The 17,277-nt window shown below is 38.5% G+C and overlaps 1 pseudogene; it reads right to left on the bottom strand.

The window, feature by feature from the left end:
* Window positions 1-1,382: 1,382 nt before the first annotated feature.
* LOC122135710 lies at window positions 1,383-3,768 on the bottom strand (annotated as a pseudogene).
* Window positions 3,769-17,277: the final 13,509 nt, after the last annotated feature.

Below are 17,277 nucleotides of genomic sequence, written 5' to 3'. Positions count from 1 at the left end.
GAGAGACATTGATAGATTTGAATAGACAAAATAGCACATTCTTAATAAACTTATCATTTCTTTACAATCGTTACATTGGGGGGAGTGGTTTTGTGACAAACAGCCCCTCCCCCCAACCAGGCTTTCGCTTTGAAGGGCAACAAAACCCTCATGAAAACCATCACTTTTCTCACAAAAAATTGCATGTCACAGAACTTCCCTGAACAGGAGACACACACAAAACGTTCTACCCAGCTTTGTCAACAAAGACCTCAAATCCTTGCACACAAAAAAAATCAGCCGTTACTTGCTTCAACCCCTTGATGCGTTCACCAGAAAAATTACAAAAAACGAGTAGTATAAAGGCCGTATGGGTCCTAAACTGGGCATTGCATCTGAAACCCCACAAAGAATAGCATTCGAGGAATGGCCTCGTACAGGTAACAAGTTTGGACGACCTTCTTAAACCAGTTGCAAGCACGTAAGGTCGGGACCCCCACTAAAAACGTACTGGTGAAAAGAAACAGCTTATGGGAACTGCTCTGAAAGGTTACCACACAAATAACAATATTATGTACAGAACTAGGCAGGCAGGAGAATGGACAATCTTTGATCTTGTGATGGTGGTTTAAAAAGGCAGGGAAAGGCGGGAACGCGGGATTGACTCCGTAAAGCAAAACTGGAATATATTACACATCTACACATTGCAAAAACATGTTCAAATGTTTTGGCATGTAACTCGTCGATTTTAAAGATAATATTGTAGCCGATATTCAGTTTGTTTACATAAAGAAGGGATGAAAAAAAGAGAAGAAAAATCTACCGCCGTCTCCGCTTTAAAAAGGTATATTCACTAAATACGGCCAAGGTTACCAACATCTAATATACCCAACATGTAGCTATATATGTTTCAAAAAATTTATCCAAACAAATAAGTTGGAGTACAGACACTCTGCCATACATTACGAAGGGAAGTCTCGTCCCAAAAAAAGGCAAGGCTTCATTGAAGACAAAAAGAGCACACCAGGGAAAATGGTAAGTGCAAGTGCTAAACAAAAACAATGAGTATTTGTAATTGTTTCAGTTCAGTCAAGTCTCTTTGGCACACCAGCCCCAACCTATGAATGTTCTTTCCATTTTGAGGAGTCTTTCCATGCTTGAATATGTACTAATATGGCTATTATAAACACGAAACTACTTTAAAGAGTCTTGGGAGCTATAGAGTCACGATGATCTCTCTCCGCTAAACAGCAGCGTAGAAGCTGGGGGCAACCGCATTGGCCCCATCAGTGGCTTACGCTTGGTCGGCCGTCGTTCTCAAGCCAAAACATCATAACGTCAGGAAACCCTCGACAGGTGTGTCGAAACAAAGAAAAGCACGTCAATTGAGTAAGGGCAGGACCTCACGGGGACTCGAGAGGGTACACAACTGGAAAACGTTTGTGATTGGTGGCCGTGGTGAAAGTACAACGGGTGGGTCGGAAGCGGTACTCGGTTGTCACCACGGGCTCTTGCAGTCCCAACGTGCGCTCAAAGTCCAAAAGTTGGCCCATGAAGTTAAAATTGGGCGAGATGTTGGACTTCTTCATCTTGACTATGTCGTACGCATCGTTCATGGACAGGTTGAGCTTCTGCATGAGGTACGCCACCGTTACTGTGACGGAACGGCTGATACCGGCCAGGCAGTGAACGAGAACGCCACACTTCAGTCCGCGGGCCTCATCTGGGGGAAAAAAAAGACGAGATGGTTAGTTAACTGACTTATGAATATGCAATTGTACATAAGCTTGGTTGTCAAAATTCATTACGGTCCCAGCATTGACAAAAGGGGCCTCATTCAGCAGGATTTCTAGTGCATGACTGCAGGCTGAGAGAAAACAACTCGCCCATTTTCTCAGGGAACGTGACGTGGAAATGGGCTATTAAGGTTAATCAAATGATCCTTCCGCTTGCCAGGTTACTCGACAATGGTAGCATTTGGCCGTGTAAATGTAGAAGTCATGGCAGCGCCCTGTCAAGGCTAACAGGATGTCAACACTGCCCTGTAAATGTCCACATTGTGTGGAGAAACATTGCTCTGTCCTTAGTTACTTTCAATGTGCTTGCTTCCTTCCTGTTAGCTCAAAGTACGCCTTACCCCCTCCGTCTCCTTTTCAATCATAAGCCTTTGTGTCACAATTGCACAACTGTGGGATAGGTTAACTATGCAACAATTAAAAAAAAACGGTGCCATCCGTTTGGTTTCAAAACACTGAAAAGACCCGGTAGTTTTAATCAAAACTGGGACTGAATGAAAGAAAACAAATTAAAGCAACAATGGTATGTTTTGCTTGCACCAATAAAGCTGATGGCTTCGGGGAAAAACTGTGAGGAAGTTCTGGCTCCAGTGGTCAGAGGGGAAAATTTTGGGAATCTGCTTGTACGCTGGGAGCACTCCCCGGCGTTCTCGAAACGTATTAGGAAGATTAGGGGTCCGCGTTCAAGATGTACTTGATGCCAAACTCCTCTAGTATATCCAGGTTTTGTGGAGTCCTTCGCGCAGCCTAGATACAGATGCAGGCCAGGATCTCCACAGGGAACGAGGCTGGGGGGTTGGAAAGAGGGCTGCCGTCTGAGTCGGTTGCGCTGCTTGGGTCTCGGTCGATGTCCGACTCGATGTCTGAGGAGTCAGAGCTGATCCGGAGCCCTCCGAGACCCAGCACCTGGGAGGTCGGGTGAACTGCTGCTGGAGGAACCGTCGAGGTTCGTCTCACACATAGTAGGGAATTCAGCTTGAAACTTGCTGCAAGCCCACCTGTGAAGTTCAAGTTAGAAATACATTTAAAAATGTATCCCTTAAACCTAACCACATATTTTTATCAGAGTACTCATTTTTTTTAGTTACAAGTAATGACGAGCAGTTTTTTTTTTTTCACAAGTATCCATTCATTACATACAAGTGCTCTTTGTTTACTAGTATTTACTTATTTGCATTTCAGTTCTAAATTCACTTGATTATGTATTAGAGTACACTAGTGTGTATTCCTATTAAAAAATTTTACTAGTAATATTTTCCATATGTCTGGCAACTGCTTTTTAATTCTACAATAAGGAAGACCATTCAAAGTAAGTCCCAAAGTAACTAGTACAATACGAAATGTGACTACAACTGGGATATCTGCTGTGTATCATAGCTATTTTTTTTAATAAAGAGTCACTAGGTAAAATACATTTCAGTTGGAATACACACTAGCTTGATGTATAACCCACAGATTTCCATAGAATTCAATGGCAAAATATGAAATCTGTTATTATTAAACAATGAAAAAGTCATTTAGTTGCCCCGGGTTGTAAAACCACAAAAATACACCAAGTAAAATCACAAAACACGGTGAAAGTGAACGTACCCTCAAGATAGAAAGCCCTTGTAGCCCCTCGTCCTTCTCATTCTCCTCAGTAGTAAACCCAACACGGAGCCGCCGTCGATGTTTTCATTCCACTCTCACGGCTGTACTCGTTCGCACAACACGATAGTGTCCGTCTTGCACCTCCCGCGCGAACCTCTCCCCGTCCCTCCCCGCTGGAAAGCCGGGGACTTGATGGGCAGGTTGCCCTTTTCTTGAGTCGCCGGAGCATGAGGCGGGATGGCACGTTAATGGCCGGTTTCGACGTGCGACGGGTTCGTAGGAGCCCCTGCGCTCGCAAGTCCCTTCACAGGTGTGGTGAACGCAGTCCACCGTTTGCGCGTGCTCCTCAGCTCGCTCCTCATCCCCTTACCTGCCTTACGTCTTGGTCTCTGAGTTCGGCCATGACCGAATCGAAAACGCACTGTGTGCATCCCACAGATCGCCCATAACAAGTGTTGACGTCAGAAGCAATTATGTGAAATCATAAGCGCAGGTTGCTGGTAACCGAGGACCCTGTTAACGAATCTGCGAGATAGACGCGCATGCTGCAAGAGGCGTAGAAGTCTCAGGCCTGGGTAGCATTGGGATTCTCAAGGTCAAATTCGCTTTTCGCACTGCCGAGATGGTTTAAAATCCTAGGGTTGTGCCTTCGAGAGTCAAAGCGAGGACTCGCCTCTACTTCCCACTCAATTCATGAGACTGCGTGCATTTATCAATGACTCACACTAGCCAGTGAGCGTTGCGCGACGCCCCTCGGACCGTTGTAATATAACTCTCTTCTCTCGCCGTCGATTTTTTCACACGAATCGATATAGATATCCAGTCGAATTTCGGTCGACAGAACGTGTCACGCAAGCAAAAACGCCTCGGTAGCTTAATTTCCCTTCGCTATCTGATCCCGGAGGGGGAAAGACAAAACGCCTGCGTCCTCCGCTGCTCTCGTCCTAGATGCGCTTGCTCTGTCACTGCGAGCTATCTGAATGGATAACACGCGCCCAGGCGTTTCAATGGATAATGATGGTCCGGCCAGCCAATCAGGAGGCGCCAGAGCAAGCGTCGGCGGGATGGAAACGGGGGCCGGATGGAAAAGGACTATGGATGAATTGTTAATAAAGTTGTCATTCACCAAAACGGAAAGGAATTACCGCCCCGGGATCCATTGTGCGGAGTGCAAACAGTAAACGTTAGCGAAAGGCACCAGACACGGGAAGGAAGGAGGAGGGAGTGCGCGTGTATTTGTGGTTGGAGGGGTCTATATACCTCATGCTCAGGTTACACACTTGAACTCCGTTTAGCCGCGTTTCAGTTTCGTCCGGCTGCGGTTGTGTAGCGCGGTTTGTGGAGTCTAGTAGCCCGCTGGCTGCCGGCAGTTAAAACCCAGCTACACAAAATAAGTTGCAAACGTTCCCATTAAAATTATGAAAACGTTATTTCTGAATGTCCTCTGTACTTTCAAAACGTTTTTAAAAGTTTTTAAAAACTTGTATTTTTATTTGGTTTATTATTTATTCGAACGTTTAATAGAGACATTCTTATTTAACCCATTTGTCCCCTTGCGAATTATAAGGTTCTATAACAAAGTCCCACAATGCTACCCAACATTAAAAAAGAGTACGTAGGCACTAAATGTTGTAAAGACAAGCTGTAGGTAAAAACACAGAAGAACAGAATATGCGAATAACTCAATTTTGACCAAAAAATGTCAGATAGAACCTCATAATTCCAAGTGGACGATTGGTCAAAGTATTAGGGGAACGTTCATGTTTCAAGGATACACTTATGGAACAACACATAGGCTAATATCATAATAGTAAAAAAACGCGCTATACAGCATTATAGACTGGCTGTCTGAATAAAAGAATTTTTTTTTTTTTTATTCCAGTGTGAAGTTCCAATGAAAGTCCTATCATAAATAATGACGTTGTTTTGCCTCACCCGTTTTGGAGAAACCTTATTCAAGACCACAGGACATTAGCTACTGGAAAGAATGTTATTACTTTAAGGAACTTTGACCAGAACGTTCCACCAAACGGTTCCCTGATTAGCTTAGCGTAATATCGACAATAATTCATATAGGTGCCTGTGTTGTAAATACAGCCATTTTTAATTTAACTATAAGTTATACACTGTAAAATAATTTACATTGCATATTACATTCATTGGATGCTTGTTTCACACCACACACACACACACACACACACACACACAACACACACACACACACACCACACACACACACCACACACACCAAACACACACACTAAATAGGCCCATACTAACTAGTTTTCACTAAAACGAAACAAACAAATTCAAGACGCCGAAATAAATATGCATTAAAAAAAACATTCAACAAAAAACGATTATTAAAAAAGGCAATTGTTTCGTCTATGAAAAATGACAGCTTGTGCCAGACAAACCAGGCCTATAGGGCTAATATTAACTAATCACATTCATTGCATTACAATTGGCAATCAAAAAGTAAACAAAAAACCCTAATGTGGATAACTGATAAAAAACCACATAATAAATGTTTTATTGTAAGTGTTTTTACCCTTCTTTCATACGAGCTATTTAATTCATGCATGCATTCGCTTACAGACAGTCCACCCACCGCACACGAGCATTCAAGGAAGGTGGGGAAGAGCGCTAAATGAGCGCCTAATAAACATAAATAGAGCCATCAAAATCGTTTTTAAACACCAGATGCGAAATTGTGCGTTTCTCCTTGCCGGCTGCAGTAATTTCCTTCACTGCAAGTCGTGGCTCCTTGTGAGTCGAGACTAGCGTGTGTGGCAAGCTTTGAAAAAAAGATCACTCACAAATCTTTCAACATCTGCACAGGATATCTGCGCCTACATTAAAGCAGATGTCTTTGATAATATTTTTAACATGCAATTAGCCCACACATTGTATATTTGCTATTGGTTTCAGTTAGATAGGAACAAGGTTAATTTGAATGGCATTGCTGATAACTAAAGCCTTGGTGTTGTTTAAAAGGTCAGGGAGGTCTCTGGTGCTCGGAAACGCTGAAAAGCTCGAAAAAAGCAGTCGGAATGTTATTCAGCCGTGTTCAAGTTTGCATAAAAAAGTAGGCGAGTTTAGAGAGACAGAGGAAAAATATAAATGTGGCTGTTTACAGGCATGGCCCTATGGTGAAGCAATAAATTAACCTCTGAACCTAAATACAGCTAGTAATACAATAATGCTAAATAAAAGTATGTGTTGAGAATGATGTAGTAGGCCAGATTAGGGTGATCTGATTAACATGTTGTCAGACATCGCTGTCTCCGTGTGTGTGTCACTTGGCAGGTCAACTGCCCTTTAATTGTCCATCAATGCTCTCTGTCAGCATCACATGCACAGTGGGTCACATGGGCCAAGGTGCATTCAGTTTCAACATATGAAACACCACACAGTACCTAGATAATGGCCATTATCCTGTAGCTGTGGAGATCCTTCTGGGAAGGCTGAAGTGTATTCTTCATGGTAATACACTTTGGCTGCTTTACTGTTTGAAGATATTGTATCTGGATGAGCTTTTGTCTTCACGAGACATGTTCCCTCCATTTCCAAATCTGAAATCTTATAAACCACTGATTCTTTTTTCTTCCACTTGTCAGTTAGTAAATGAATAAATAAGTGAAACAAAAAATATAAAAATAAAAAATAATTAAAATGGATAAAACTTCAAATGAATCTTCTTGATTACTAGGAAGTTCTTCACACAAATATACAATAATTGCATTTACTTTTTATGTTTTCAACAAAAAAAGAAAAAAAAAAAGAAAAAAATATATTTTTGGAATAATTATAATTGTTAAATTAATTCTATAATTATAATAATAAAATAAATGACAAAACAAATATTATAATAACATGAATAATTATAGTAATAATAATAATAATAATAATACCCATAGCACACAAAAAAAATGGCTGGTGGGTTACCAAAAGGGGGGGTGGTACAAAGAAAATGAAACATTTTGACAAAAAAATAAATAAATAAATAAATAAATGGAAGAGGCAGACTGCATCGTATATAATTTAAAGTCAATTATATTTTTAACAAAATTTTAAAAATGCAATAAAATAAACAATTAAATAATAATTAAGTAATAGAAATTAATGTTAAGTAATAAAATAAAAAAAATCTATAATTTTAATGACAATATAAAGAAAGAAAAAGGAATATTTAACATATAATTCAATAATAGATTTTTTTATCAAAAAATAAAAATTACAAAACTTTAACCTATGTAATAAAATAAATATAATAATAAATATAAATAGATTTGCTTGCACTCATCAGAAAAATGGCTGCTGCATACAAAAAAATATTTAAAAGAACATAATATTTTTCTCTTAAAATTGAAAAGGTTTTATCAAAACGTAAATGAATCCAAAATATTTTTTTTCATTCACATGTCCGTACTGAAATGATGTGTGCACAACTGACAGAATAAAAATGATAAGAACTATTATTTAGAAAATTGTCCTGATAAATTATTAGCTTTGCCACCTTTATTGTTATACATCAGTCTGTAAAGATGTCAATTGTACCTTGTACCTAAATTGTTTTTAGTAGAGTCAGTTTATGCTTTTAACAGACACATGCAGGTCATCCTGGCTCCGGCAGCATGCCTACAAATGATAAACAACTCAGTTCGGCCTGCTATGTATCCACAGTGCCGATGATTATCTTTGTGGTGTCAGAAGCAAACACAGCATAAAACAGCTCTGTGTGCATGAACATCCAAAAAGTCCTTGAACTTTGCAGGCTATTTTTCATTTAGTAGCCAAATGCGTATTACAGTACATTTGAAGTAATGTATGAATTTCATTGTTTGTATTCAAAACATTCAAATACAATAGAGGAGGGATTTTTTTAGAATAGCGTGTATGATAGACTTTGGGTTCAGTGGAAAAGATCGTGACAGCTCTTTGTTCCCCCCTTCCTAAGTTCCTGGGTGGGACTGGATGTTTTGTAAGTTTCTGCCGCTCACCAGGCCCACTAGAACAGTGATGGTTTGAGACAATGCCGGCTCCGTGCTTTTATCTGCGGCTCCATGGGCCGGGTCTATGTCCTGCATCAGGGTCTCTGCTGACCCCCCACTCAATCACTGACAGCAGCTCACATGCTCTTGGGATGAAGAGGTCTGCCTATTGATGCTGTTGTTGAATCAACTGAGGTTTTCTCTTTTCTTAAACTAACTAATGCTGCTCACCGTCACCTCCCCCCTTCACCTATGATACTGTGTGACTTCCTGCTCCCATGATCTTTACTTCCTATCTCACTGTTGTAGCTCTTTGTATGCCTGATTTTGCTGGGGGGTTGGTTGCACTTTCACAAACAGCAGAAATGTTAATGATGTGTGTAAATAAAGCTGTTTGAGAAGTTAAAAGCATGTGACAAAAGTCATTAAAGTGATTTATTTCTATATTCCGTAAAACAACGGCTGAGCGGTAAAGTGGTGTTTGTCAGCATGAATACCTTTATATGTATTATATAATATATATATATATAGATATATAAATATATGCTCTCAAATGGATGAAGCTATTTTTCAGATATGATTTGATTCAAAATATTGAATACAGTAAATATGTGGTTAAAATAAAAGAGAACAAATAAAATAAACAAATTTTCTTGCACTCTTTAAGTTTTTTTTTTCTTAAGAATTTATATTTTTATTCAAGGACACATTAAAATTGATCAAAATTGAAAAATGCAAATAAGATATTTCTAATGGTTACAGAAAATTTCTGTTTCAAATTAAGTTCTGTTCTTTTGAAATTTCTACCCATCAAAGAATCCTGGGAAAAAAAATGGATAATGAGTTCCACAAACATATTTTAGCCCAAGCACAACCTGTTCACTTAACATTGGATAAAAATAATAAATCAGTATACATTTGATGAATTCTGATGTGACACTGAAGACGAGAGTAAGGACTGTGCTTCCACAGAAATAAATAGCATTTTATAATATCTAGTTAAATAGAAAACAGTTATTTTAAATTGCCAATAATATTTCACAGTATTATACTGTTTTAACTATAAATAATCTTCTTTCAATCACATTTTTTTTTACAAAATCCTAACTGGACCCTACGCTCCATGCACCAAAATTACCAACATATTCATGAACAACAATTACCAACATATCATATTTGAAACATACATGAAAAAATAAAAGTGGGAAAAATCCCATGAAAACAATCACAATATTGCCTACATTGTGTATAATTGTGAATATATAGTGAAATACCTTAACATGTCACCCTACACCTATATGATGCACCGTCTTAAGAATTCAACAACTCATAATACGTTTTAGCAGTCTGGTCTATTTTGAATAAGACTTGTTTTGTACTTTAGCAGGACAATAAATAGGTTTGCCTTAGGCTAAAGAGGAGAGGACACCATTAAAGGCCACTCTGTCGGGATTAACAGAGGGTTTCAAAGCTGGGCTGGTTTTAAGGTGGATTCAAAACAGTAGGCATAGCCCACGAGGGTCTCTCCAGAGAACCGCATTAAAACAAAACAGCCCCGTGGGGCCCTCCAACAAGCATCCCTAACAAACAGGATGTGATGAGAATTGGTTCAGATGAAAACTGGACAGCTTTTATTACTGATTGAATTTGCCTTCCAGGACATTATTCCATGTTGATTTAATGCATACTATGGGTGACATTGCAGCCACAGGAATGATTTTCCAGTCGACAATATTAATTGACAGTATCACCCCGCAGGGCATGTTTGGCGGACTACCCTGGAAACCGAAAGCCCATTGTGGTTGGTTTGCAAGTTTCACCATTGTGTCCACAAATCGTCACTTCTCCAGTTAACACATTTTCAAGTTCCTGAACTGCACTGTTGTAGAAAATTCCAGTTATGTGTAATCGAGTGTTTTCAACAACGTTAGGCACTAAACACGTGAAGTTTACACCACAAGGGAAAACACAATTTTATTTTGTTTTAGAAGTTTTTGTCTATTAACAATGTTCAATAATATGTATAATATTTATTTGATAAAAATACAGGGGGAAAAAACAAATATTTATACTGGTCAAATATTATTACAATTTAAAGTACTGTATTCTATTTTGGTATATTTTACAGTGTAAATTTTATTCATAGGATGTAAAGTTGATTTTCTCAAGAGCTGTTTACAGTCTTTCATTGTCATATAAAAACCCCCCTAACTACTTATACGTTTTGTGTGAGAAATATATTTTTATATTTTATATAAAGGTATATACTTGTTTGATAAACCGAAAGTTCAAAAGAACAGCATTTAGATGAGATGATTGATTTAAAATACATAATGTGTTTTTGTTCACATGTAATATGTCCATTAATTGCACTTTAAGAAAGCTCTTTGCTGAATAAAAAAATTATTAAGTTGATTTTTACTATATATATTAATGACCCCATCTCTTTTTAACATTGGGTATATCACGTGGTGCATATTTGTTTTATTATTTTATAAAATTTTTTTCCCCTCCAAAATATTAAAAAATTCTAGTCTCAGTGCATTATTTTTTAATCTTAATTTTTTTTTGGGTTTGTATCGTAATCCTTGTGGATGTAAATACAAATTTGTCTTTGGGGAAAAAAAACATGGCCAAGTAAGTAAATTTGTCTTGGAAAGGAAATAATTTCATAGTCAGCATTTAATGTATCCCAAAATACACAAAATATAAATATTTTCACAACTTTTGCTCTTCTTCTCAAACATATAAAAAATATAAATTCATTTTTTTATGATTCATAATACAATTTGGTCCTATTTTAAAATTAAAATTCTTTATGTCTGGGTTATTAAAAACAGTACAACTTATAAATAAACTGAATGTGAAAAGTAGTAAATATAACCAATGAAAGCACTGCAAATAGATTCCAAGTTTTAATGTGACCTTATAACAAAAAGATAAAAAGTTGAAATCAGTTAGTTTTAATAAAAATCAACCCCTAGGAAGTAAATGTGCCTAAAGTCAAAGAGACACCCATAAACATTCTCTCCTGTCATCTCTTTCACCGCAGCGAGAGAGAATGTTCTAATCTCAACAAATTCTTTGCTGAATGCATCTGGAGGCGGCTGAGAGCCTGTTGAGGAAAGACTCATCTGCAAAGGCGTCATTCCAGACCCAGCTGTTTTCCTCAAACCCCTTTAACAGAGGTCCTGCAGTATCCTGAAAAAATATGACAGGAATTGTAAACAGTGGCAGACAGGAGGCCCCGGGTGAGAGAGGGGAGGGTAATTGACAAAGCAGAGCAGGATGAAGCGTATCAACTTATGTGTTTTGTATGGCAACTCAGGAGATGATGGCATGTAATTACTAGTGCTTGCTGAGAGGGGAGACACTTTATATCCTCTTGCAAGTCCCCAGCACGCGACCCCACTGATCTGTGCTGAGATGTAATGTCAAAAGTGCAAATTGCAGAGTACTGGAATGTTTAGTCTGTCCTTAAACATCCAGTATATTTGCCCCTCAGCACCGTTGTTCGTCGTTGCAACGATGTTTGTACACCTATAATGACTGCAAACTTACTACCAAATCCGTAGTGTCTGGTTTGGCAGATTGCAGCAAAATAAAAATAAAAAAATATCTCAGTTACCTATTAAAAATCTAGCAACCAGCCAAGCAACTGTCATTCGATGAATGGTAGAGGCAACAGCTAGTTTTCCCTGCCATATTGTCATCACAGGCCCCATTGGTTGTGGACACAAACTTATTTATTTATTAAGATATTTCAACATCACTACATATATAAGGTAGGAAGCAAAAAAAATCTTTATAAATAAAATAATAAGAGGAATTAAATCAAATAATTTAATAATTATAATTAAATTATATATAATCGTATATTAGGTAAATAATAAATTGCTATCACATTTTATATTGGTATTTGGGTTTTTTGAATAGTTTTGTACGTTAAAAAACAAAAACAAAAAACAGATAAGGTCATGTAAGATGGGATGTTATAAATCGAAACTCCATGCGGCATTTAATTTGGGTTGAACGATGTGAAAATGAATCCTGGCCCCCCAGTGACGGGCTCTCTCACATCTGTAACGAGAATTATACAAAAGTGGTCAGGATTCATATTCATCATTGCTTCAACAAAGACATAAGGAGCCCCTGCTCGCGGAAAGCGCTTACAAAGTACCGGACCACCCACCAAGGCTGAGTGTTCGTCCAGCACATGCACCATTTTTAGCCAGGGTAAGTCGGACCCAAAGAGTTGCGTCAGCGCCTCTCAAAGAGTTTCAACATTTCCTCAAGCAAGACGAGCCGGGGCTATTTCTGGATAGAGCCGCTGGAGACGACGGTCGAAATAGACTGGGAGCTCGAGTGCTTACACCACCCCACTAGCATATCCATCACATCACTCTCTTATCCCTCTTTAAGGGGGAGTCTCTCACAAAGGTCACTATGGGAAGGTAGTCAATACGACTCCCGGCGATTGTGAGGATCCAGAAAAGCAGTTCTGCTACATAATAATATCTGAGGTACTTGCTCCAAGACCACCCACAAGGTTGGCCAGTTTTCCGCCGCCTCAATGGGAACATTGTTTTTCCCCTTTCTTTGGAGAAAACCAGATATTTCATTAGCCAGATCGCAAGGACCGGCCTGAAACACTTACTCAAGGTGCCATTCGAAATTTTCTCACAGGCAATTGGACAAATAATCAGAAAATCTTAAGGTGGCTGCAATCCTCCTCGTTTTAGTTGCTCTACAAAGGGAAGTGTATTTAAGGGTAATGCAAATGGAGAGGGGTGGCACTCCATTGCGTTCTTGGATTGGCATGCTGGTCTGCTGCATATTTAATGCCCCAGACTACAACAAGTCCTCAACCTAAATAACAAGACTGTGGAATCTTCAGGGGTTGAGTTTACACCATTGGCCTGTTCCATCCCAAACTGTAAGAGTTCACTTCTTGGTTGAGTTTAAATGCCAAAACGAAAAGACAAATGATTTTTATCTGTGTAGTTTGTGGTTATTTCACAACTACAAGTACAACAATAGTACTTGTGGACTAGTGACAATAAAGGGCTACTACATTTCACACATTTGCCATGTAATTCTCATTATTCGGACATTTGTGGGACATTAGAACCATAAGTGGATCCTTCAAAATAAACACACAACACCACACCACACACACACACACTCCACACACACACCCCCTAAAGGTTTATTGAAAGGTTCTTTGAGGAAACCCATGATTGTTACAAAAGGTGGTTTTCTCGCAGTGAAGCTGTAGAAAAGGTTCCCTAAAGAAACCTTTCAGTGAACAGTGGAACCATTTAGGAAAACTTTTCCATTATAACAAACTTTTTGTGCAATGGAAGTTCCACAGGTTAGAAACCACAAATGATAAAGATTCCTCATGGAACCATGGATGCCAAAAAATAAGCTTTATTTTTAAATGTGTAGGTGTTACAGTGCCTCAGATTCGAGAGGCTTTTGGATGCTAGCAGAGAGTTCAGCGCACTTGAGGGGAAAACAGAAGCTGCGATAATTACAGACAGGCTGAGGTCGGGTTGGAGCCTCCACCAGCTGCGGATGTCCGTGCGCCTCGTCAAAATCACTGTCAGCTTGCGAGTGTGTTAAAGCTCTGTCATGGTCTGGCGGGATGTAGGTTATACAAGAGAAAAAGAGCAGGATGCAACAATCATTCGTCCAACCTTCTCATTTTTCCCAACGCTGCAAAAGTTGTGGCGGAAAGGAAAAAGGGGTGAAAAAGGGTCTTGAGGTATCTGCCAGGTTGTAAAATTTGTATTAATCACTTCGGCGGGTCAAAAACTAGCAGGAAACACGGGAACTCACAATATTCTTTTCTGCTTCTTTTTTTAACCGAATATAATGTAAATTGTAGGTGGGAAGCACAAAAATGAGAAGACTTTTTAGGTACCCACGCGAACATTTTGCGATAGTAGTATGGGGATAACTATAGCATAATGATAACTCCCAAAAACGACAACATTTACAGAACATTAAGCAGTAAAATTCTCAGCATGAACCCATTTAAAGTTAGGCATTTGGAAACTAGGCTGACTTGGAATTCTTGCATAAACAGTGTGTATCAGCAGCTAGCATCATCTAGCGATGATGCACCACACATCGTCGTGTCAAATCAACAACAAAAGCTATTCTGAAGAGCTCATATAAACAGACAGAAAAAAAACATTCCTTTCAGTTAATCTCCACAGCGAGATGACAGTGGTGAGACAGGCTTGAGAACAAAGAGCATGTCTGCCCACCTCAGCATGACGTTCTCTCGCCAGCTTGTTGGATGAAGGTTTGCGTACAAAACCCAGTGTCATCCCATCATCCCAGGCGAGCTTTGCCAGGATGTCTCGTGGCGGCGCAACAGCATCGTAAGAGAGATTAGAAATGCTTCCTAACCTGCTAACACAAAAACTACCTTTGGCTCAAACGCAGGTTCACCTAACCAAATGTGAGGCTGCCACTTCCACAACAGATCACTGCAAGCAATGCTCAGTGAAAGCACAAACTTCTAGAAACGCCCACAGAAATCACTAATAGATATCTTTAATATCTCAATTGTATTAAGTATTACAAAAAAAAACAGATCAGATTAAATGGAGAGTCTCCCACTTTTCAGATTTTCTTAGCGAGTTCATTCAATGTGTGCTGTCAACAGCAATGCTACGCAACTAGCTAAGAGGACAATCTATTGTAACTATCGACAATATAATTTCACATTTTATAAAAGACACAAAAAAATAATGTTGACAATACATTACATCACATTTAAACAGGCTACTGAACTATTGCAAAGCGTAGCTGAGCGGGACTAGTCACTAATGTAGCCAAAAAAGCTTACTCTCCAACACTCGCAAAGCAATTGTCTCCTTTCTTCTTTCCCTGAAATAAAGTGTAATTTGGTTATATTAGATGTATGCTTTTATCTTAATTCAACCATAAATCAACAATAGTTGGCATTGTAACTGTTGATTTGACACACTTTTTTACATACCTACAAGCAGCCATGTACAAACCATACCTAGGACTAATTAAACTCAATAACATCGCCAGAGTCCACTTCTGGTCAAATAGAAAGCGCCTATTATACACTAAAATGTATTGGCAAAGTACACAAAGAACAAACCCAAATTGATGCAAGAACTGTTATGGATTTAGTAAATGTCCTTTCTTTCCCCCTACAAATCAATTGCTAACATTGTTACTGCTACACATAAACGCAACCATTTGGCATTGCTTGTTTAATTAACCCAATCATAAACGAGCATGAACAGCAGGAGCATTAGCATGTAGCACCCAAGCAATACAGCAACCAAAACAATTATGACTAGGCGCTGAGAGGGTTTTACACCAGATGCAAAGTACTTCCTAACTGTTCTTCACTATGCTCTTTCCTCTTTTCTGTCCTTCTCTTCTCTATCCTCTCAGACTCCGTTCCTGGGATGCGGGCTTGGTGACAGATGGGTTCGGGAAATCAGGCTGAGGGTCGGGACGTAGGGAAGTAAACTAAACTAAAACACCAAAACAGCAGTTGGCAGAGAACCCCCCCTCACGCGAAGAAAGAAAGCTGAGTGATTAGAAGAGTTGAGAATGGGCCGAGAGCACCTGGAGAGGATATAGACAAGGAGACTCGTACACAAAGCACTCTGTTCTCTAGGGCAGTGGTTCCCAACCCTGGTCCTGGAGGCACCGCCCCCCAACACAGCACATTTTCCATGTCTCCTTCCTCTCGACCGCACCAACTTCAGGTCTTGGAGTCTCTACTAATGAGCTGAATCAGGTGTGTTTGATTAAGGAGACATACAAGACGTGCAGTGGTGGGGTGCCTCCAGGACCAGGGTTGGGAACTACTGCTATAGGGCACTGCTTTGTTAGCACTTTTTGGGATTAGCAGGGCCGTCCATCAACACACTTGCACATCAGTGTGGGATTGATGGTGACCATTGGCTTACATAAAGGCTTACAGACGGGAAGAAGACATGACATAAGTGGACTAAGCAGTGTATTATCTTACTATGTGTCATTAAAAAAGATGAGGGTAACCGAGATACACGGTCGTGCATAATGCTGCTTGGAGTACGTAATTATGCCGCATCTAATAAACACGCAGTAGGTTGAGACAATTGCAGAGCAATTTATGAAACAAGAGCCTGATTCATTTGAAGGACAATGTGACCAATTGGGATGGAGAGAACAAAAACAAATTATGAACGATTTCAGCTTCACCTAACAAGGATTAGTGGGGTGACAATAAATATTACAAAAAAAAAATTATGTAATTTTAATATCTAATACAGGTGCAAGTCTCACAATGACAAAAAAACATGCATGTCATATTTCACCCCAAAAAACGAAAAGAAAAAATAATTGTATTTAAATATAATAATAATAATAATAATAATAAATGTATTTTAAAAGAATATATTTAAATGTGTGTGGTGTATATATGTATATATATAGCTATTATATATATATATATATATATATATATATATATATATATTAATAAATAATTATGAAACTATTGTAATAATATCTTTATAATTAACATTACATTTATAATCTAATTATAAAATATACAAATTATTAAGAATATATTACTATATAGACTATATTAAGAATTGATTAAAATTATGTATTAAAATTATATTTCACATAAAGAAAATTAAGCTTATTTTCTTCATTATGACAATTTTCTTGACAATTATGGATTTTATCATAGAAAAGAAATGAGTATATATGAAAAATCTATTTTAAAATTTATCTATCTAGATCTATATTTATATACACATACATACACACACAAATACATACATACATACATATATTAATGCAATGTACAATATTATTTGTTATTTGTTTGTTACTGCATTACACCAGTAACTATTTAGATT

This window comes from Cyprinus carpio, chromosome A25 (assembly GCF_018340385.1).
Source record: "Cyprinus carpio isolate SPL01 chromosome A25, ASM1834038v1, whole genome shotgun sequence".
In the NCBI taxonomy this organism is placed as follows: Eukaryota; Metazoa; Chordata; class Actinopteri; order Cypriniformes; family Cyprinidae; genus Cyprinus; species Cyprinus carpio.
This window is presented reverse-complemented; position numbering and strand designations above follow the sequence as displayed.